This window comes from Eschrichtius robustus, chromosome 8 (genome assembly GCF_028021215.1).
Source record: "Eschrichtius robustus isolate mEscRob2 chromosome 8, mEscRob2.pri, whole genome shotgun sequence".
Lineage (NCBI taxonomy): Eukaryota > Metazoa > Chordata > Mammalia > Artiodactyla > Eschrichtiidae > Eschrichtius > Eschrichtius robustus.
The window spans coordinates 24,666,797-24,692,087 of record NC_090831.1 but is presented as its reverse complement, the minus strand read 5'-3'; positions in this window follow the sequence as shown (position 1 = coordinate 24,692,087).

Sequence of the window (25,291 nt, the reverse complement as noted above, 5' to 3'; positions counted from 1 at the left end):
AAGAGTTGTCATACACAACCATTTTACAGATGATGAAACTGAGAGCCATAAAGAGGTCACATATTTTGTTACTAAGAACTACATTTATTTCTCAATGTAGTGCTTTTTCCATATATATAAGTGACCTAGAGATATGGCTATCTAGTGCAGAAAAGTTCACACAAGAACAAAAACATGATTCTTTTTGGCTGTCAGCATCAAATAAGTAAAAGCTTGAGTTTCTGGGATTCCATATTATTGCCTGGATGCTGTTCAATTGTGCTGTCTCACTAGACCAGATTTTTTGGGTCAGTCTCATTTGGCTTTGCTCAGCTACACGTGGCCTCTGTACAAAACAGGGCCAAAGTGAAAGAATATGCTTTTCCTTAATCCACATTTTCTGCCTGGTGAAAAAATGAAGAGCTTCGCCCTCAGGGTCACAACAACAACTTTCTCCAATTTTCTCAGCAGTAGTTGAGAATTATCTTGTCAGCATCACTGTCTTTTTTAACAGGTGCCGGGAGGGGGACAAGCAACCACAGGTGTAGGGGATAGAAAAGTCATCTGAAAAAAATGTCGTTAAAAAAGCCCAAGTTTGTCCTCTGTTGTGCCTGTCCTTTGTAGAGAAGCCAGCGTACTATGGCCTGACAACCGAATAGATGTGCCTCTGGCCTAACCCCGCGTCCCCTTACCCTCCATCCAAGCCCCTTCCTTTACCTACTTCTCCCATGCTTCTGTCTCTTCGATTCCAATGCTTCTCAAGCATTAATATGTGTATGAATTACCTGTACCTTGCTAAGAGGTAGATTTTTCATTCAATAAGATTGCTCTGGAGGGTCTGCATTTCTAATAAGCTCCTAGGAGGTGTCCATGCTGCTGGTCTGCAGATCACACTATGAGTGGTAAGGTTCTATGTCTACTTTTGTAATTGATGGTCGAGAGGATGAAGGTAGATTTTGGAGGAAGAGAAAAGACAATTTCTTTCTCCTTTTCTCCCATCCTTCACAGTGAAACAATTGTTTCATTTCTCTGCAAACAATTAGAAACAATCTTCCTTGGGACAGCTGACACAGACTTGAAAATATACAATTTATCTTTGCATGCAGTTACCTGTCTCTTTTGTAGTAATATATGGAGAACATTTCTCCAAAAAACTTAACTTTGCTTATTTTTCATAGCCATAGCTCATTAAATTAATGTGATTTTTCTATGTTTATTTTAAAAACAAAGGGGGAAAAGTACAATTATTTTCACCAAGTCTTAACCTGAATTAGGATAGAATTAAGATCAGTGATGCTCTGGTCAACGTTTTAACTAGGTCTCCAGAAGAAAAACCAAAGAAATTATACCCATTTCCATGACATAAATGCCACCACCATGGTTACCAATATGAGATCACAGGATACAAAACCAGGAAGAGATTCGTATAAGAGCCTTCAGAGCTGGTGCAGGAATCACTGAGGGGCTCTCCACAAACAGAGTTGAAGCTACAAGGAAGGATGGCATCACTCAAGGAAAATTACAAAGGAAAAAGAATGTTGACAATCATTTTCTGTAGAACTTTGTATTTATACTGTCTTCTATTACATTTATCTTTGTCTCATAGTTAATTTTGGATTCGTTCCCCAGACATTAGATCATAAGTCAGTGTTCTAAATGTCTTTGGTCCTTTATATTTATGGTAAATGGTTTTTAAAAATATATGTTGAATTGCAAAAGGAGGGGAACATAAAGTTGACTCCATTAGATTATTTTTGAAGCAAAAAAAGACTGAGTTTACAGGTACAATTTTTACTGAAAAAATAAGAGGATTGATAGAGTAAATCTCTATGGTGATCATCTGTGATTTTTAAGAACAGACAGTATTTCCTAAATTATGGCTATTCTAAGGAAATTTCTATATTTCTGAGACTAATTTCATCTAAAGTTGTGACACAGGTGTGAAGCAGCCTTCCAGATTTAAGTTGGAAGAAAGGTGAACCATAGAATCCTGAGAGAGGCAACAGGTAGTAATTGTCTGCTTATGAACAGAGATTAAATCTAGTTGAGGAAGCAGAGAACAAAGAGACAATGGAGCCTGCATTTGGAGCTAAGGAATAGAGTTATACAAGGATTTCTCTTCACATAATTTAAGTTCACAGACAATTAAAACAAAGAATCAAGTGACTGTGAAGAAGTATTAAACAAAGTGGCATTTAAGTATAACTCAGAGACATGCATACCTGAAAATATGGAGTATAAATAGAAAGCTGCTGGGTAGAACAATTTTAAATTAAACAACAAAATTATATATTAAATTTTTCTAAGCTGGATGTTTTATTGAACTGTAGACTTGTCAATGATCTACCTATATATGAGTTTCCTACCTGCACAGACACATACACATACACACACACACACTCTAATCCTCTTCATTTTAAGTGGCTTCTTGAGAATGTTGTGATTTGGCTGATTTATCACAGAGGATAACTGGAAATGTTATCTAATGTTATCTAATGTTGAGGTCAAGGTTATGATTAAAGAGTCTATTGGATAATATCCCTGCTTGTTTTATCACAACATCCAAGCATATACAGATGTCATTATTTTAGAATGTAAACTGTAGTTTTGAACGATCTATTCTCTCTCATATTCTGCACCTCACTGGTCAGCACAGGATACAAGTGGAAAAATAGGTACATGACATTTTTTAGAAGCAGAATTATTTGCACTGCTATCATCATTGCGCTATACTTACAATTATATAGATTTGCGTATCTAACATCTGCTTCTCCAATAACAGTTACCCAGAGGTGCAGGCTTAGATCTTTCTTGAGATAAGTGGTTAAAATATTTTCTTAGCTAATGAATGGATAACGATGCTCTCAATTTTATCACTTGTGCAAATTTATCTTTGGACACTGTATTCAGATTACCCTCAAATGTGCATTTAAGTATCGGATACCACATAAATGTCAGAGGGAGAAAAACTAGACGACTCTTGGCAGTCTGCAAGAGCGATGTTGTCAAAGGTCATCAACAAGTCTGACAAAACAGTCCTCATTAACAGTGTCTGTCAGCACCTCCATTTGGAAGTAATTTGGATGTTTGCAGTGACCCCGTCAGTTCTGATTGGCTGGGCAGTGACCTTGACCAGGGTGAAACCTGTTCAGTGTAGCTCAGATAATGCACTGTAGGTGGAATCCAGGATGACAGATGGCAGTGGGGTCAGTGAAGAGGAACTTGTCCGTCATTGCTATTGAAGATGAAGCCACTCAACAGTGTAGTTCAACTGACACAAGAGCTGTGGTTTGCATATGCCACAAGAGAATTGTCCAAGTTCCTTTATTTTTAAAGAAATGCTATAGTCTCATGATCTCAGAGTGCATGAGGTTGATGAATAAGTGGACAAGAAAGCCTAGCTGTTGGAGTTTAGCAATAGACTAGACATTTCAAAACTTGTCTTTGACTTAATAGCCAAGGTCTGATAAGTCTTGCTGGCTGTATCTTTATTGTGGATAACTTCTGGACCAAAAACTAGTTCCTGTGATATTTTTCTTCTTTCTTATTCACAAACCTGGTTACTGAGAGTAATAACCTTACTCTTCTAGTAGACACATCCGTTTCTTTTCCCTCCCTCGCATACCAGAGAATCAATATGAAATATAACTTTGATAATAGAGTGTATTATACTTTCTAAGTGCTAGAATAATAAGGCTATAAAAGCAATTATATTCTGGAAATAATTAACCTTTGATAAAACAATCTGGATCTGTTTCTGTAGTTTCAGTGGCACTGTTTTTTTTTTTTAATATGAAAAACCAGGACTGGATAGGATATTGAGTGACGTATAGCACAGCATTTTGATTCTGGGCTCTGAATCTCTATCATTCAAAAAATACAAGACCCAAGACTGATAGGCTAAGGACCTAATGGAAACACATCAACATCCAAGTAACCCAACATGATGAATAAATAAGAAAATACACCTAACCTTCAATTACTCATGGGATGTTTAACAATCTTGAAGAAAATCTCTTAAAGAGCTTTCCTACACACTGACTGCCTGAGCTCAGGAGTTTTTACTAAATCTTCATCATTGGCTTCTTCCTTGCAATGTTTTTGGACCAAACAGCCAACCAAAAATGAATTAAAAAGTGAATAATTTCATAGAATAATAAAGTATTAAAACTACAAGAAAACTGACCGATGATGTAGTTAAAGTGATTCCCTGCCTTGTGGATTACTCAAGGTTCATATCTAGCATGTAGATGTGCCTCAGAGATGTTTAGGACAAGATGAGAGTCCTTAGTAAGAACCCACGGAATGCTACTTAATAATTAGACATCATCATTTCCCCTATTTATCCTAGTTTGAAAAGGAGCTCCCTGCGAGGCAAAATACTACCCTGCCCATCCAGACCCCCAATATACAGACATTCACGCTTTCCTTATCAATTTAATTTTTTCACTTGGTCACTTTATACATAACAGATAACATCATCCAAATGGCTTTTAGGATAATGCATCATTTTCACTGAAACACTTTGCCTAACTGAATTTGAGATCCTTCCATTTGGGTAGAGCAGCTTTTATAAAAATTGCCTCAACCAGGCTCATTCCAGCTAAATTTACACCACCTGTTTTAATGTGCATATTGTCATGACCCACAGAGACTGCATTAAGTAATTAAGAGACAGACCACATAGTGTCATTTGCTGTAAGTGAATCTGTGGATTCAATCAATAACCACCTGAAAGTGCCTAGAGCTACAGGATTAGGGCGAAACCTGCTGAGACAAGCCCTGGGGGGTCCAAATGAGGGTGCATTAATTTGAGACACCATTATGCAGTTTTCAGTCCATTTTAATTAGTCATAAAACATAGTATAACCCACATTGTTAACAAAATCATCCAAGACAGATTCTGCTTTGCCTTAGCAAAGACTCAAAACAGAGCTCAAGATAAAATCAAATAGCCAGTTGAGTAGAAGAAGAAAAGACATTAATCTTATCTGCTTTTCTAAGGCATGGTTTATCTCCTAAAGAAGAGCTGAACCCTGGGATTGCTGCAAGCTCTCTTATTTTCTGCAGACAAAAAAAAAGAAAAAGCCATTTTTGAAGTGCTAATACTACTGTAAACAAAATTTATTTTATGCAAATTTTTATAGGTCTACTAGTGAAAGGGTTGAGCAGCTATTGTTTGCTAAACTGTCATTTGTTTGGTTAAAAGTTCGTCATACTCATCCAGAGTATGGTCACTGCTTAGGAATCAGATGACCACACCAGAGCTACACACTATATGGATCATATAATTTGTTTTGGATCAGGTTCCTTCCAGATGGTAAAATCTGGTGTGTTTGTTAAGAATTGGCTTAAGCCCTGATTCACTCTAGAGTTCAGCTGAAACAGACTAATTGGATGGGACCCATCCCAACACACATGTCTTCTCCAAGCTGAAAGTGATTTAGGGTTTTGATGGCAGTTAGTGACCACTGGGTGGATTTGTATTCATTCTAGGCGGTCAGCAAGCAACAGTGTTTCCACCCTATGAGAAAACTTGAGGAGATTATTTCCCAGGTGGCTTTTTCAGACAGAGGTCTCTTACAAAAGAAGAAAGGAACACTTTGACAAAGTCCAAAGAGCAGCTCATATTTAAGAATTTTTGATGGACAAATTCAGGGGCCTTTTCAAACTCTACAGGGTGCTTTTGGAATATGTTTGGAATGTAAACACGTACTTGAATTGCCCAGCTGCCACCTGGCTTAGAGCGTGACCTTTCATATCATTTTTGTATTTTAAAGCAAAAAAGGAATCTTGGTGATCAGCGGGGTCAAACTGTTGCTTTACAGACAAGAAAAATGGGACTAAGGTAAATTAAGTAATTCACTCTCATGAACTTGTTTTCCATCCAAGCCTCCACATTCTGTCCCATCCCAGAGCACATAGGTTCTATGGCATGGGTGCACCTTAGCAGAATGGCACTTATTGGTGACATTCTCTCTCTCTTGCTTTTATTTATATTTTTTATAAATTTATAAATTTATTTATTTATTTTGGCTGCATTGGGTCTTTGTTGCTGCACGCGGGCTTTCTCTGGTTGCAGTGAATGGGGGCTACTCTTCGTTGCAGTGTGCGGGCTTCTCACTGCGGTGGCTTCTCTTGTTGCAGAGCACAGGCTCTAGGCATGTGGGCTTCAGAAGTTGTGGCTCGCAGGCTTCAGTAGTTGTGGCTCGCAGGCTCTAGAGTTCAGGCTCTGTAGTTGTGGCGCATGGGCCTAGTTGCTCCGCAGCATGTGGGATCTTCCCGGACCAGGGCTCAAACCCGTGTCCCCTGCATTGGCAGGTGGATTCTTAACCACTGCGCCACCATGGAAGTCCCTCTCTTGCTTTTATATTCACCTCTCTCCTTTTCACTTCTGCTGCTTTTTCTTGCTTTCCCCCACATTACTCCTACTCTCCCACTCCTTTTTTTTGCCATCTCTCTTTTTAAAAGCATCTCCCAATTCTAGCTCTAAGTTTTAATTATAGTATCAATAAGAATAGCCTTCTGAAGCAAAACAAACAAAACAAAACAAAAAACGCCTACTGAATAATTGCTCACATGATTTCCAACGTCTCTCAAGTTTCACCTGAGAGTGTTTATTGTCTATAGCATTTGTCTGAAAAATGTACTGCTTATTACATTTGGGGCTTGCTTGTTATATATTTAATTTTATTTTTTATGTATATATGCAAAAGCAAAGACCTCAAAGTATTTTGAAATCCTTCCAGGACCTAGTACAGAGCTAGACTATCTGCTTATTCAAAGAGGTTGATTTTCTATCTGGATCTTTCAGATCAATGGCTTTGATTTACAAAATGTGTCTAATTAATCAGATGGGTGCTTACAACTAGTTTAGGGGGGAGGAAACACTTCTAAAATGCAGATTTACCTATGTATCTTGAACGGGACTGGAATTTGAATGCTCCATTTCATAGTGGCCTCAGATAATCCTGGTATTTAACTGAGGCATTATAAGGTTTTAGAGATTTAACTTCCCTACGCAAATGAGAAGTTGTTTCAAAACTTTCATTAAATCTTTTGTTTCTACTACACACGCACCCCTATACCACTACAGCTGGAGTGCAAATGTACAAAAGAAATAAGTTCATTTTAATCATAAAATTTCATTAACCTAATCTTTAGTGCTATATGTCCAGAATTTGTGCAATAACCACAACAAAATGAGTGTTAGAAATACTATGCTAGAATTACAGAAATATGTCATAATCCTGATCATTAAACATAACGGCGTCTATAAATTAAGGAAATGAGAGTAACCCAGGACAGAGAAAAGTCCTTGTGAAAGAACAATAGAAAACTTTTACAATAAGACAGAGGCGGGGAAGTGTGGCACGAGAAGTGCAAGGTTGGCTCACAGAAGGTACGGTGGCTCGGGGCAGACCGAAGATGCGAGAATGAAGCCGAGCCCCTGGGGAGGGGGGCGCAGAGCGCACTGGCACGAGGTGCGATGGCTCATGAAGGGGGAACGCCTGAAAGACCACGCAAGGGAGCGAGTGGGCCAGTGTCAGTCATCACTGATGACTAATGTGGGTCACAGGGATGAGAAGGTCGATGAGTGGCAAACCATAGTAGTTTGTACTATATAACTACACAGGTGCCAGAAGTGAACTGTTAAAGGAGCGTGTGTGTGTCTGTCTGTGTGTGTGTTCAACTATGGCAGGATAGATTATGGAGATACTTTATTTTGCTCTCACTTTATTTTGCTCTCAGGCTGTTTGTTCTCCTCTCATCTGCCCTTATACTCCAAAGCAAGTAACCGGGCACGGTACTCCCTCGCTCCCGCGGAGATTTGTGTAGCCTGATTGAAAATCAAAATTGCCTTAGGAAAATTGGTTCTTTATGATTCATTACACGCTCTTCATATTATGTTAATTAACTATGTAAATTAAATTTGTTTCCTAAATAATTGCATTTAAAAGTATGTTTAAGGTTTATATTTTTATTAATTTACTATTTTCCAGTTTTATTGAGACTTAATTGATCTATAGCTCTGTATAAATTTAAGGTGTACAAACAGCATAATGGTTTGACCTGCGTATAATGTGAAATGATTACCAAAGTAAATTTGGTTAACATCATCATCTCGTATAGATACGAAAAAAAGAAAGAAAGAAAAAGAAAAAATATTGTTTTTTTTTCCTTGTGATGAGAACTCAAGATTTACTCCAAACTTACATATATGTGTAAAACACAGCGGTGTATGTATAGTAGTCATGTTGTACATTACATCTCCAGTACTTACTTATAACTAGAAATTGTTACCTTTCACCACCTGCATCCAATTCCCCCTCTCCACACATCTGCCTCTCATAACCACAGACAGATGTGATCTTTTTTTCTGTGAATTTGTTTTTCTCTTTTTTCTTTCTTTTTGGATGGCAAGTAGGCAAAGAAAGGAGTTACCATTATCACTAGACGTGGTCCTGAATACCATAAGCAGGGGCTGCTGCAACAAAGTGTGGGAAGATGGGAGTACTTATAGATCCCTGCGGTTCCCTGGAGCGTCTCTTGGTGTTTTCATGCCAACTGAGGAGTCTAACAGTCAACTGCAGTAAACTCTTCGGCAATATTGAAGCAAATGAAAGCTCCAAACCCTTAAGCAGTAAACCATCTAGAGTGAAATTTTAGCTAATGGTGAGGAAAGTATAAAACTGATGACAGAGGAACAGGAAAACAAATATCACCTGTACCTTTTTAACTAGTTGCAACAGCAGAGACAGTAAATTGTTTCAGTAACTTTTGCATATTAAGTCATTGTGTGTATCCTAGAAAAAATGTTGAAAAATAAATGTAGTATGGAGTGGTCAGCCAATGCGATCATTCATACATAAAGTTATAGTGAATGGATTTACAATAGCCAGGACATGGAAGCAACCTAAATGTCCATCAATGGAGGAATGGATAAAGAAGATGTGGTATATATATATATATATATATATATATATATATATATATATATATATATATACAGTGGAATATTACTCAGCCATAAAAAGAAATGAAATCGTGTCATTTGCAGAGACATGGATGGACCTAGAGACTGTCATACAGAATGAAGTAAGTCAGAAAAAGAAAAACAAATATTGTATATTAACGCATATATGTGGAATCTAGAAAAATGGTAAAGATGATCTTATTTGCAAAGCAGAAATAGAGGCAAAGACATAGAGAACAAATGTATGGATACCAAGGGGGAAAGGGGATGTGTGGGATGAATTGGGAGATTGGGATTGACATATATACACTAATATGTATAAAATAGATAACTAATATGAACCTGCTGTATTAAAAAAATAAAATAAAATTCAAAAAAAAAGAATATACTGTGTAGCACAGGGAATTATAGCCATTACCTTGTAATAAACTCTAATGGAGTATTAAAAAAAATTTATAACACAAATGATTATAAAAATAATTAAAAGAGCCTCTAAAATTAACAGGGGAAAAAATCTATGAACTAATCATAAAATAAGCAAATGGTATTAACCAATCATTTACCAAAGAAGGAAATATAAATGTCATTTAAATATGAAAAGATGCTCACTCCCACTCAAAAATTGAAATACCATAATATATAGATTTTAACTTATCTATCAAAATTTAAATTGTATCTGATCCATTACAATGCTATTTTTAATAACAAAAAATTGAAAACAACCTAAATGTCCATCAATAAATTATAGCTATACAATGATGGCTCTATATAATCTATGACACCATTTGCAAGATATGATAAATTTTAAAACATAAGGTTAAGAAAAAAGTATTTAAAAATCTGTAGATAAAATGGACATGTGTGTATAGTATATGTGTACATGCTTGTATGTGCATAGATTATCTAGAGACATATATGTTACCTATAATTATGTTTACCTTTCAGGGGAAGTAAAATGGAGACTGAGGGGAGCTGATTACTTTTCACTGTAAACCCTTGTGTATTCTGAGGAGTTTTCAGGGCTGGCCTTGAAAGATATCAGTGAGGAAGAATCCTCCTGATGGGCAGAACTCTTGTTGGTGGGCCTTGTCCGTCAACTTGTACGGAACGAGATTTGGCCAGAGATTAGTGACTCCTGAATGCTGAGCCTTCGTGCCTCATTGCCTCACATTAACCTGGCCCTGCACATTACTGCACCCCTCAGAACCAAGCAGGCTGATGGAGATGGACTGGCCTCTTAAAAGCATAGCTGAGGTGCCAGCTTGCGGAGGACACCCTGAGAGGATGGTGCCACCTTCCAGGGTGTCACGTACAGCCTAAATCAACTAGTATTGCATGGAGCTGTGTGCATAGTAGGGAGAATTCAGAGGCTTGGGAACCAAATTGTTGAAGTAGGAGTGGCTCTTATTACATCCACTCCCAGTGATCCACTTGCAGGGAATTTGTGTTTTCCACCCGTACTGTTGTAGAATTTTTCCATTACATTTTCAATTTTTTGTTAGTTGAGATGTGAAGGGTCTTAGATTTTATTGTATTGCTCTTTGAGATTTTAATAGATTTTTGTGTATTGCTCTTTTATTGATCCCCTTATGGAATTTTTATGAGTTTTTGAAATTTTTCATTTTCTTTAGGGTTTTTTCCAGAGAGCGGTTTTTACCTTTTTAACAATTTATATCTAATTTCTATTTTGTTCTTCTTGTTAGCTAGAACCTGCTATATGGTTCTCTGAGATGGACATTTGACTGCAGGAAGATTTGGGGGTCGTGCCCTTGAAGGGTGAGGGAAGAGAAGGAACCGAGATTGGGCAGATAATAAAGAAGGTGGATTGTTATGCAATCAAAATATTCCTTTGCAACCCACATGGAGCTCTAAAGCTTACAAGATCCTTCAGAGTTTTGGCAGGGACCCCGGATGTCCAGTCACTGGATGCTGGCCGTTCCTGAAGGGGGCAGGGGCTTAGGCCAGGTGACTCACATCAAATGATGCAGTTCCCGAAGAGAGCTGAGCGCTGAGGGCTGTTGACCAGGCAGCGCTCCCGGCACCCTCACCAGCAGCGAGGAAGTAAGTGTACCTGTCCTGAAGGGGGATCTGGGTGGCACGTTACAGAATTCACTACACAACTTCCATGAAGGACGAGGACATTTTTGCGTTATGGTTTGAATATGATCAAGGATTAACTGATTTATGTAGTTTGGGACAAACTACTACTAAAACTTACGTGACATTTGCGCTACCTTACGTGTTGGGAGTTAACACGATTTCCCCTGGTCTACTTCCCACCCCTAACCCCTCTCCACGGCCGCCCCGGGCTGTCCCCGCCCAGTGTAACAGCTAGACGCCTGGGAACTACCTGGGCCAGATTCTCTCCCAGGTGGTTCCAGTTTAGGTTCTACTAATCAGAAGCACCTGCTTGAGGTTTGAAAAAGCCGCGGACGCCATTGTCTTGTTCTTCGGGCAGCGGGAGGCGGAGGTACGGGTTTCAGCAGAGAAATTGCCGCAGCCTCTGGCCGTTTTCCCGTGACTCTTCTGCCTCAGTTCGCACAGCACAGTCTAGCCCAGCGGTTTGCAATGTGTCAACGTCACCCGGGAGCCTGAAACAGTGCAAATTCTTGGACTTACGCCAGACCTACCCGCTCAGAAGCTCTGGAGGTAAGTGTTTTCCTGAGTCCCCTGCTTGATTCTATAAACCAGAGTTGAGAACCGCTGAAGCCTGTTTTAATACAACAGATCATGGTGTAGTTTTCAAAGTGGGTCGGTTTTCAGAATTACCAGGAATGATTCTGAAAACTACAGATTCCTGGGTCCCATCAGTATCTCCCTATAAATAACACTCTACAGGAAAAGGTCCCATGAATCTGTAGTCTCACAAGTATCCCAGGTGATTCTGATTGTCAAGTGTAAGAATTTGATCAAGTATTGCTCTGTGGTCTCCCCAGTTTCTTGTTTAAACAGCAGTCCCTTTTCCTTATAGTTGCAAAGGTAAGGAAAAGCAATTACAGTTTAATGAAAAAGCTGTGGCTTGTTTGGAAAACTGTGCTCACTCAGCATAATATCCCTTTTTAAAACTTTTGCATTCTGCAGTTTTGTTTTTCTCAGTACTAATTCAGGATGACTTCATCACAGTCATAGTGATCTCATCACAATCACAAAATTGCAGATACCTGGGCTCCATTTAGACATATTGAACTTGATCTCAGGGCATGGGGCCTGCCCAACAAACACACCAGCACATGAAAATTTGAGAGCCACTAAGCAAGTTTTCCCTAGTTTATACTAGACCACAGGAGGAAGTATCACCAGATGTGCTATGTATACTACAAGCAAATATGAGAAAAGGATACCTACAAAGAGTCCTGTTATTAGCTCTGGGCTTCAGTTTCTTCATGGGTAGATGAGAGTGTCAGAATAGATTACCTCTAATTCCTCTTCCTTGATCTAAAGTGCTAAATTGTGTATTTATCAACCAGTACGCATAGCCACTTCCAAGAACCATAAATAATGTAATATGGTTTTCCTTGGGCTTCCTGCTTGACCACATTAATTACTGCATTGGCTAGAGGCAAATATTTCAACTTTATCACGCCTGTTGGTGCATAACAAAGGGGAAAGAGACAAATGCTGTAAATATTTTCTTCACATTTTGATCCATTTCTTCCAAATTTTTTTTTACTCAAAAACTCAAAATGATCATACTCTTGGACAATCTTACAAGATAACTGAATTAGATTTTACTTCCAAATGAAAATATTAAATACTTAAAACACCAAAAAGTCAATAATATCCAAAACATTCCATTTTACCTCTGTATCTAATTTTAGTCAAGTATTCTTTATTGTAAAAATACAGTCTATATTAATATTCTTTTAATGGCTTATGGGACTACATGTTTAACCATTCAGGCTTTTTATGATTGTTTTTAGCTAAATGTGTCTTTTTAGGCTATGAATAAGTGATGATAAGCAATCTATACGCTTGAAGAGAAACTAAACCTGTGTTGAGAAGCATTAGCACCATGTCTTGCATTGGCATTTAGTAAATGTTTCTTGAATGGTGATGAATTACTCCACAAATTATTTCTGACACAAACGATGATTTTTAAAAACGCCTTTGCATGATTTGAACAATAAAGAGTAAATCCATCTATGGGCTTACAGATGCTTCAGGTCTTTTTGTCTACAATTGTAATGTATCTTAAAATAATTTCCCATTGCCCTGAAATGCTGAAATTGCTCTGGATTAATTAAGAGTTCCCATGGGCATAGAAGTGACAAAAGTGAGATTGCAGCATAAACCACGTTGTTTCTTTTGTAATGGAATTTTGGTGTGTGCAGGGACCATCTTATTGAATACAGATGTATCAGGAAATATTTGGGTAAAATCCAGCAACCATCCAAAATTGATTAAAAGTTCTCCTGTTGTTTGGTGACTTAATCTAAAATGATAAGTAAATAGAAAGTGTTTGTTGGCTTTTCCTGTCAGTTTTTAAAATGCTCCCCAAAGCCAATTTAATAGTCACTTATTTCTGGAATATTCCACTCTGGTAAAGTGTTCTGAGTTAAGGACAAGGACAGTCCAGACCCATGGCTTGCAGCTCAGTAAAGCCAAGTAGAGTAAAGCCAAGTCTATTCTCCTTCAGGGCTCAGTTCAGAATCCATCCGTTTAGCCAGATTTTTTTTTCCTAATTGAGAAAAAGTCAGCCAGTTCCTTAATTGCAAAATTGCATCAATTCGATTTATTTTGATGGGTTTATTTTTATATCCATAGTTTTGGTGATATTTGATACTGGTACATTTTTAGAAATAAAAGTCTACGGTGATTAGTATGTTTTTGGCCTTTGAGTAGGTTTCATTTTGTTACTGTTAAAAATAATACTGGTGTACCTATTAACAAATTGAAAGATAAAAACCATATGATCATCTCAATAAATGCAGAAAAAGCTTTTGGCAAAATTCAACAACACTTGTGATAAAAACTCTCCAAAAAGTGGGCATAGAGGGAACCTACCTCAACATAATAAAGGCCATATATGACAAACCCACAGCAAACATCATTCTCAATGGTGAAAAATTGAAAGCATTTCCTCTAAGTTCAGGAACAAGACAAGGATATCCAGTCTTGCCACTATTATTCAACATAGTTTTGGAAGTCCTAGCCATGGCAATCAGAGAAGAAAAAGAAATAAAAGGAATACAAATAGGAAAAGAAGAAAAACCGTCACTGTTTGCTGATGACATGATACTATACATAGAGAATCCTAAAGATGCCACCAGAAAACTACTAGAGCTAGTCAGTGAATTTGGTAAAGTTGTAGGATATAAAATTAATGCACAGAAATCTCTTGCATTCCTATACGCTAACAACGAAAGATCAGAAAGAGAAATTAAGGAAACAATCCCATTCATCATTGCAACAAAAAGAATAAAATACCTAGGTATAAACCTACCTCAGGAGGTAAAAGACCTGTACTCAGAAAACTATAAGACACTGATGAAAGAAATCAAAGATGACACAAACAGATGGACAGATATACCATGTTCTTGGATTGGAAGAATAACATTGTGAAAATGACTATACTACCCAAAGCAATCTACAGATTCAGTGCAATCCCTATCAAATTACCAGTGGCATTTTTTTACAGAACTAGAACAAAGAATCTTAAAATTTGTACAGAGACACAAAAGACCCCGAATAGCCAAAGCAGTCTTGAGGGAGAAGAACGGAGCTGGAGAAATCAGACTCCCTGACTTCAGACTATACTATAAAGCTACAATAATCAAGACAATATGGTACTGGCACAAAAACAGAAATACAGATCAATGGAACAGGATACAAAGACCAGAGATAAACCCATGCAGCTATGGTCAAGTAATCTATGACAAAGGAGGCAAGGATATACAGCGGAGAAAAGACAGTCCCTTCAATAAGTGGTGCTGGGAAAACTGGATAGCTACATGTAAAAGAATGAAATTAGAACACTCCCTAACACCATACACAAAAATAAACTCAAAATGGATTAAAGACCTAAATGTAAGACCGGACACTATAAAACTCTTAGAGGAAAACATAGGAAGAACACTCTTTGACATAAATCACAGCAAGATATTTTTTGATCTACCTCCTAGAGTAATGGAAATAAAAACAAAAATAAATGAATGGGACCTAATGAAACTTAAAAGCTTTTTCAAAGCAAAGGAAACTACAAACAAGACTTTCGAAAAGACAACCCTCAGAATGGGAGAAAATATTTGCAAATGAATCAACGGACAAAGGATTAATCTCCAAAGTATATAAACAGCTCATGCAGCTCAATATTAAAAAACAAACAACCCAATTCAAAAATGGGCAGAAGACCTTAATAGACATTTCTCCAAAGAAGACTTACAGAGGGCCAAGAGGCACATGGAAAGCTGCTCAGTATCACTAATTATTAGAGATATGCAAATCAAAATTACAATGAGGTATCACCTCACACCAATCAGAATGGGCATCATTAGAAAATCTACAAACAACAAATGCTGGAGAGGGTGTGGAGAAAAGGGAACCCTCTTGCACTGTTGGTGGGAATGTAAAGTGATACAGCCACTATGGAAAACAGTGTGGAGGTTCCTTAAAAAACTAAAAATAGAATTACCATATGACCCAGCAATCCCACTACTGAGTATATACCCAGAGAAAACCATAATTAAAAAAACACATGCACCCCACTGTTCACTGAAGCACTATTTACAATAGCCAGGTCATGGAAGCAACCTAAATGCCCATTGACAGATGAATGGATAAAGGAGATGTGGTACATATATACAATGGAATATTACTCAGCCATAAAGAGGAATGAAATTGGGTCATTTGTAGAGATATGGGTAGGCCTAGAGACTGCCATACAGAGTGAAGTAAGAAAGAGAAAAACAAATATCGTATATTAATGCATATATGTGGAATCTAGAAAAATCGTACAGATGAACCAGTTTGCAAGGCAGAAATAGCAACACAGATTTAGAGAACAAATGTATGGACACCAAGGGGGGAAAGTGGCAGGGGTGGTGGTGGTGGGATGAATTGGGAGATTGGGATTGACATATATACACTAATATGTATAAAATAGATAACTAATAAGAACCTACTGTGTAAAATAAAATAAAAAAACTGGTGTATAGTTTGTACAAAACATGTGAAGCATTTTAAAACAGGTAATTATTGTAAATTATTCATTAAGAAAATTCCTTGCTATCCATAAGATTTTACTCACCAGTTGGCATAAGAAATGTTAATGTGCTAAGCAGAAAAATATTATTAAGAATTTTGACATTGTGGAAGTCATTTTTTTAAATAAGGGAAGGTATTTTATATAAAAAGCCATTAAATTCCTGACCTAAGTTACATTTGTTTTTATTAAACCATACAGTTAAAGTAAAAGTAGATTTTACTTTTAATAAGAACTTTGAAATGATTTGTGTACACTTGAGAAACACATCAGGCTTGACTATAAAATCAAAATTTCTTTGGTAATATTTTTCTGGAAGAAAAAGCGTCTTTTGTAAACTAACCAATGTTCCTAAAGAATTGAAAGAACAATGATGTCACATCAATAATAATGAATCAGCATGATCAGAGTTATGAGATAGCCAACCAGCCCCAGGTACTGGGTTGTCATAAGTTGCAGACTTATTTTAGATAGAAACATGGGTCAGTCATGATTATGGTGGACAAGCTTTTTCTAAATCATGAACAATAGTGAACCATCAGATTATTATATATTTTCTCATTGTATATGCCTCATTCTAAAATTTTTAAAAAGCAGAAGAATCAGCACAGATTATATTTTGAGGAAACTCTTTAAGGCTCTATTTACTTGTCACATCTATAGTAAAATCCTACCATAGTTTCTTCATCTTTGTTTCCATTTTGGTGTTTTTCTAGCACACAAGGTGTGAAACTAAAAAGACTCTACATATTTAAATGAATAAAAGAATAAGAAAAGTTAGTTCCTCCAGCAAAAAATAAATCATTTTTTTATTTTTATTTTTTACAATGAAAACTAATCTGACTTTATTTTGTAAGACTAAATTCTCTAATAATTTATTGTTTTAATTAAAAAAACTTTTTGGGGGGAGGGTATAGTTGTTTTACAATGTTGTGTTAGTTTCTACGGTACAGAGAAGTGAAGTAGATAGAGTTCCCTGTGCTATACAACAGGTTCTTATTAGTTATCTATTTTATACATATTAGTGTATATGTGTCAATCCCAATCTCCCAATTCATCCCACCCTCCCACCCCCACTTGGTAAAATTCTCATTTCCAAAATGATGGCCGTAGACTAGTGGTTCTTGAAGCCTGGTTTCTGCATCAGCAGCAGAAGCAGAGCCTTAGTACTTGTTATGAATGTAAGTTCTCAGGTCCCACACAAACCTACGAAATCAGAAACTCTGACAGGGGGGCCCATCAGAGTTTTGACAAGCTCCCCATGGAATTCTGATGCCTACTAAAGTTTGAGAACAACCGCCTTAGATTCTGGAACATAAATTAATAAAGCTGGAATAGATAGGCCTGAATTTCTGGGTAGATTCATTGGTTCTCGTTGGATCTCAGTCCTGCCTACTGATCCCTCTTGGGGACGTTTTTAAGATGCCAACTCAGGTCAATGAAATCAGAATCTCTGCCTTAGCATCAGCATTTTAAAAGTTCTCTGGTGGTTCTGATGAGCAGCAGGATGGAGAGACACTGTTGTAGGTCAACCACTTGCTGCGTGTTCAGCACAGACTAAACTGTGATTGTTCCTGTTGTCCTTTTCTGTTGATCCCGCTTCCCTGCTTTTCCTCATTATCCCATTGGCTGATGTACACAGAGCCAAACAGGGTGTGGAACAGCTGCCAGAATAGCTTAGATATGACATGCTCCCATTCTGCAAAGTTTTACATTCAATTTAAAAATCAGCCCACTACCCCTTGGATTATTAAACAGACTTTACTACTGATTTTCTTGCTCTTCAACTTATCCCTTTCCAATCTATTCTCCACATTGTAGTCAGTGTTATCTTTTTAAAAAAATTTTATTGAAGTATACTTGATTTACAATACTGTGTTAATTTCTGCTGTACAGCAAAGTGATTCAGTTATACACATATTTACATTCTTTTTCATATTCTTTTGCATTATGGTTTATCACAGGATATTGATTATAGTTCCCTGTGCTATACTGTAGGGCCTTGTTGTTTATCTGTTCTCTATATAATAGTTTACATCTGTTAATCCCAAACTCCCAGTACTTCCCTCCCCTGCCCCTCCCCCCACCAAGGGCAACCACAAGTCTGTTCTCTATGTCTGTGAGTCTGTTTCAGTTTCATAGATATGTTCATTTGTGTTGTATTTTAGATTCCACATATAAGGGATATCATATGGTATTTGTCTTTCTCTTTCTGACTGACTTCTTTTAGTATAATCTCTAGGTCCATACATGTTGCTGTAAATGACATTATTTTGTTATTTTTTATGATTGAGTAATACGCCATTGTATATATATAACACATTTTCTTTATCCATTCATCTGTCAACAGACATTTAGGTTGTTTCCGTGTCTTGGCTATTGTAAATAGTGCTGCTACGAACATAGGGGTGCATGTATCTTTTTGAATTATAGTTTTATCTGAGTATATGCTCAGGAGTGGGATTGCTAGATCATATGGCAACTCTATTTTTAGTTTTTTGAGGAACCTCCATACTGTTTTCCATAGCGGCTGCACCAATTTACATTCCCACCAACAGTGTAAAAGTGTTCCCTTTTCTCCACACCCTTTCCAGCATTTATTATTTGTAGAATTTTTAATGATGGCCATTCTGACTGGTGTGAGGTGCTACCTCATTGTAGTTTCAATTTACATTTCTCTAGTAATTAGCAATGATGAGCATCTTTTCATGTGCCTGTTGGCCATCTATATGTCTTCTTTGGAGAAATGTCTATTTAGGTCTTCTGCCCATTTTTTGATTGGATTTTTTTTTTTTATTGAATTGTATGAGATGGTTGTATATTTTGGAAATTAAGCCCTTGTCAGTCACATCATTTGCAGATATTTTCTCCCAGTCTGTAGGTTGTCTTTTCATTTTGTGCAAAAGCATGTAAGTTTGATTAGGTCCCATTTGTTTATTTTTCCTTTTATTTCTATTGCCTTGGGAGACTGACCTAAGGAAACATTGGTATGATTTATGTCAGAGAATGTTTTGCCTATGTTCTCTTCTAGGAGTTTTATGGTGTCATATCTTTAAGTCTTTAAGCCATTTTGAGTTTATTTTTGTGTATGGTGTGAGGAAGTGTTCTAACTTCATTGATTTGCATGTGGTTATCCACCTTTCCCAACAACACTTGCTGAAGAGACTGTCTTTTCCCATTGTATATTCTCCCCTCCTTTGTCAAAGATTAATTGACTGTAGGTGTGTGGGCTTCTTTCTGGGCTCTCTGTTCTGTTCCATTGATCCATATGTCTGTTTTTATGCCAGTACCACACTGTTTTGATTACTGTAGCTTTGTAATATTATTTGAATTTGGGAGGGTTATGCCTCCTGTTTTGTTCTTTTTCCTCAGGATTGCTTTGGCAATTCTGGATCTTTTATGTTTCCATATAAATTTTAGGATTCTTTGTTCTAGTTCTGTGAAAAATGTCATGGGTAATTTGATAGGGATCACATTAATTCTGAGGATTGCTTTGGGTAGTATGGATATTTTAACAATATTAATTCTTCCAATCCAAGAGCATGGGATATCTTTCCATTTCTTTGAATCATCTTCAGTTTCCTTTATTAATATTTTATAGTTCTCAGCGTATGTCCTCCACATCCTTGGTGAGCTGTATTCCTAAGTATTTTATTTTTTGAGTTGTGATTTTAAAAGGTATTGCTTTTTTACATTCCCTTTCTGATATTTCATTGTTTGTGTAAAGAAATACAACTGATTTCTGTATGTTAATCTTGTATCCTGCTACCTTGCTGAACTCATTTATCAGTTATAGTAATTTTTGTGTGGAGTCTTTAGGGTTTTCTATATGTAGAATCATGCCAGCTGCATATAATGACAATTTTACATCTTCCCTTCCAGTTTGGATACCTTTTATTTCTTTTTCCTGTCTTATTACTGTGGCTAGAACTTCCAATACTATGTTGACTAGAAGTGGTAAAAGTGGGCATCCTTGTATTGTTCCAGATTTTAGTGGGAAGGCTTTCAGCTTTTCACCATTGAGTATTATATTGACTGTCTGTCATAAATAGCTTTTACTATTTTGAGGTATGTTCCCTCTGTACCCACTTCCATAAGGGTTGTTATCATGAATAGATGTTGAATTTTATCAAATGATTTTTTTGCCTCTATTGAGATGATCATGTGGTTTTTGTCTTTTCTTTTGTTGATGTTGTGTATCACATTGATTGATCTGCGTATGTTGAACCATCCTTTTATACTTGGGATGAATCCCACTTGGTCCGTGGTGTATGATCTTTTTATGTGTTGTTGAATTCAGTTTGCTGATATTTTGTTGAGAATTTTTGCATCTATATTCATCAAAGATACTGGCCTGTAATTTTCTTTTTTGGTAGTGTCACTGTCTGATTTTGGTATCAGGGTGATGGTGGCTTTATAGAATGTCTTTAGGAGTGTTCCTTCCTCCTCAGTCTTTTGGAAGAGTGTGCAAAGGATTGGTATATGTTCTTCTTTGTATGTTTTGTAGAATTCGCCTGTGAACCCATCAGGTTCTGGACTTTTGTTTGTAGGTAGTTTTTTAAAATTACAGATTCTATTTTACCTCTAGTGATCAGTCCATTTAAGTTATCTATTTTTTCTTTTTTTAAATAATTAATTAATTAATTAATTTACTCTTGGCTGTGTTGGGTCTTCATTTCTGTGCGAGGGCTTTCTCTAGTTGCGGCAAGCGGGGGCCACTCTTCATTGTGGTGTGCGGGCCTCTCACTATCGTGGCCTCTCTTGTTGCGGAGCACAGGCTCCAGATGCGCAGGCTCAGTAGTTGTGGCTCACGGGCCTAGTTGCTCTGCAGCATGTGGGATCTTCCCAGACCAGGGCTCGAACCCGTGTCCCCTGCATTAGCAGGCAGATTCTCAACCACTGCACCACCAGGGAAGCCCCCTATCTATTTTTTTCTTGATTCAGTTTTGGTGGGCTGTACGTTTCTAGAAAGTTGTCCATTTCTTCTAGGTTGTCAAATTTGTTGGCATATAATTGTTCATAGTGTTCGCTTATGGTTTTTTGTATTTCTGCACTATCAGTTGTGATTTCTTCTCTTTCATTTCTTATTTTGTTTATTTGGGTCCTTTCTCTTTTCTTCTTGGTGAGCCTGGCCAGAGGTTTGTCAATTTTGTTTACCCTTTCAAAGAACCAGCTCTTGGTTTTATTGATTTTTTTAAAATTGTTTTTTAAATCTCAATTTATTTTCTCTCTGATCTTTATTATTTCCTTCCTTCCACTGACTTTAGGTTTTCTTTGCTTCTTCTTTTCCTAATTCTTTTAGATGGTGGATTAGGTTGTTTGAGATTTTTCTTGTTTCTTAAAGAAGGTCTGTATCGCTGTGAACTTCCCTCTAAGAGCTGCTGTTGCTGCATCCCATAGAATTTTGTATGGTTGTGTTTTCATTGTCATTTGCCTCAAGGCATTTTTAAAATTTCTTCTTTGATTTCACTGTTGACCCATTGGTTTTTTAGTAGCATGTTGTCTAGTCTCCATGTAATTGGGTTTTTTTTCTTGTTTCTTTTTCTGTGGTTGATTTCTAGTTTTGTGCCACTTTGGTCAGAAAAGATACTTAAAATAATTTCTATAATCTTAAATTTGTTGAGGTTTGTTTTGTGCCCTAGTGTGTCATAAATCCTAGAGAATGTTCCATGTGCACTTGAAAAGAATGTTCCATGTGCACTTTAAAGAATGTGTATTCTGCTTGTTTTGGATGTAATGTCCTGAAAATATCAATAAAGTCTAATTGTTCTATTTCTATTGTATTACTTAGGATCTCTTTTGCCTTATTGATTTTCTGTCTCGAAGATCTGTCCATTCATGCGAATGAGGTGTTAAAGTCTCTTACCATTATTGTATTCCCATCAATTTCTCCCTTTATGCCTGTTAGTATTTGTTTTGTGTGTTTGATTGCTCCTTTACTGGGTGCATGTATGTTGATGAATGTAATATCCTTTCTTTGTATTGATCCTTTTATCATTATATAGTGTCATTCTTTATAGCCTTTGTTTTAAAGGCTATTTTGTCTGATATGAGTATTGTGACCCTCACTTTCTTGTCATTTCCATTTGCATGAAATATCTTTTTCCATTCCCTCATTTTCAATCTACGTGTGTCCTTTGCCCTAAAGTGGGTCTCTTTTAGGCAGCATATTGTAAGCTCTTGGTTTTTTAATCCAATCTGCCACTCTGTGTCTTTCAATTGGAGCATTTAGTCCGTTGACGTTTAAGGTAATTATTGATAACTATGTATTTATTGCCATTTTAAACCTTATTTTCCCATTGATTTTATATTTCTTCTTTTTCCCTCTCTTTTTGTTTTTTTCCTTCTGTGGTTTGATGATTTTTTTTTTTTTTTGTATTATGCTTGTATTCTCTTCTTTGTGTTTTTTGTTAATCTATTGTATGTTTTTGATTTGTGGCTACCCTGTTTTTAAAGTATGTTAACCCTTTACTATATCTACTTGCTTTAGACTGGTAGTCATATAGGCTCAAACACATTCTAGAAAAAAAAGTCTACATTTTCTTACTCTCCTCCCCATGTTTTATGATTTTGATATCCTGTTTTACATCTTTATGTTCATCCTTTTGATGTTCATTGTGGTTATCATTGCTTTCACAGAAATGTTTTGATTTTTTTTTAAAAAATCTGTGTACTGGCTTATTTAAGTAATTTACTTTCCAATTGTGATTTTCTCTTTCCTATAGATTCTTACTTTTCTATTTAGAGAAGACCTTTCAATATTTCCTTTAGGATAGGTTTAGTATTGCTGTATTCTTTTTTTGCTTGTCTGAGAAGTTCTTTTTCTCCTTCTATTCTAAATGACAATCTTGCTGTGTATCCTAGGTTGCAGGTTTTTTCCCCTTTCAGGACTCTGAATATATCTTGCCACTCCCTTCTGGCCTGCAACATTTCTGTAGAGAAATCAGCTAATAGCGTTACGGTGTTTCCCTTGTAATTGACTCTTTGTTTTTCTCTTGCTGCCTTTAGAATCCTCTCTTTAACTTTAACCATTTTAATTAAAATTTGTCTTGGTGTAGGTCTGTTTGGGTTCATCTTGTTTGGGACCCTCTGTGCTTCCTGTACTTGGATATCTGTTTCCTTCTTTAGGTCTGGGAAGTTTTCAGCCATAATTTCTTTAAATACATTTTCAATCCCCTTTTCTCTTTCTTCTCTTTCTGGGATCCCTGTTCTGTGTAGATTGACACGCTTTACATTATCCCATTGGTCTCTCATTTGGCTTTCTGTCTGCTGTTCTGATTTGCTGACATCCAGTCATTCTATCTTCCAGATTGCTTATTCATTCTTCTGCATCATTCATTCTGCTATTCATTGCCTTTAGCTCAGGTTTAATTTCTGTGAATCAGTTCTCTAATTTTTCTTAGTTCCTTTTTACAGTTTCTCATTCCTTTTTACAGCAATCTGCATTTCTATCAATAGCCCTTCTTAATTCCTTCAGTATTTTCATTATCTCCTTTTTGAACTTGGTGTCTATAAGACTGAAGAGGTCTGTTTTATTGTTTGTTCTTTCAGGGGAATTCTCTTAATCTTTCAGTTGGCAGTGATTCATCTGCTTCTTCATTTTACTTATATTTCTCTTGCTGTATGAGTTTAGGGGATACAGTTATCTACTGCGGTCTTGGAGTGCTATTTTTATGTGAGAGTGTCCCTGTGTAGCCTGTGTGGGTTTAATATTTTTGGTGTGAGGGCTGTTTTTAGTATGGATGTCTGCCACCTCTTTCCTCAGTGTATGCTAGCCATTATCCCCTTGATAGGAGGTGTGACTGGTGTTGTGGTGACCAGCGCCTGCCCTGGATATTGACCAGGGCCTCCTCTTTGCTCTGTGGTTGTCACTGTGCTGTCAGGGGCAGGGTTTCCTCCCTAGTTGTTGGAGTACAAGCCCCCAGATTTGTTTCTGAGCTGCAGTATGAGGTAGGCAGGATAGAAGTGCTCCTCCCTGGGAGAGGGGCCACTGAGTATTCCTTTGGCACAGCTGTCCTCCACTGAGTGCACTCTGTTGTGTCACCTGTCACCCATTGTGCAGGCTTATAAAATACACTGTTTTTGTCACTGCCCTAGGCCCCACTTCAACCATGGGAATGCCAGCAGTCAGCCGTGGTGTCCCTCAGGCATTGTTTTCACAAGGCTACTAGTACAGATCCACTGAAGTCAGGTTTGAGGACTACAGTAGCTATGCACCTGGACCCACTCACTGTGGGAGTTTGGAGACAGCGCAGACCCTGGCCCAGCAGACCCAGCCCCTGAGTGCATGCACCCACAAAGCCCACTGCTGCTGAAGCCAGACCCGTCCCTGCAGCAGGAGCACCTGTTATCCACTCAGATGTCCCGAGCAGGTGCTGAATTTACAAAGCCAGCAGCAGAGGTGTAAATCCGTGGCTCATGCAGCTGCAGGGAGAGATTTCAGCCTGCTCCCTAAATCGTAAGGCCCCTGGGCCTCAGCTATGATTTCAGCCTCCCCCCCCAACCTCTGTGGGTGGGCAACCTGCTGGCCTCTGCTCCCAGAGCCTGCTGAGACGGTGGCTGAGGTTTGGGAGCCCGCCAAGGTGGCAGCTGGGGCGTGCGCTCCCATAGCCCACGGAGATGGGGCTGGTGTGCAGAGAAAGAGGCTGCTGTGGCGGCCCTGGCCCTCCCTTCGCCAGCCACTTAACAATGGTGCTTTGCTTCTTTGGTGGACCCAGGCTTCTTGTGTGAACATTCTTGGTTGTGGACATGCCACACTCCAGCCCCTTCAGGCTTTCTCTGCACAGCCAACACCAGTCTTCTCCCCTCCCCGGGTCTGTCCTCTGAACCCCGAGTTTCAGCACCCAGGCCCCACTCATACCAGCAGACAGGTGTCTCAGGCTGGGGTGCGCAGGGCAGTGGCACTGACTGTCTGTGCAGGTCTCTCTCTGTTCTGCGTGCTACAGGCCGGTTGTCGTGCTCTCCTCTGAGCCTTTGAGGCTCCTTTTCTGTCCTGGCTTATCTCTCCACCAGTGAGAGGGCTTCCAGGGTGTGGTAACCTTTCCCCTTTTACAGCTCCTTCCCAGGGGCGTAGGTGCGGTCTGCTTCCTCTTTTTCTTTTTCTTTTTCCTTTCATCGTACCCATTTATGTGGAG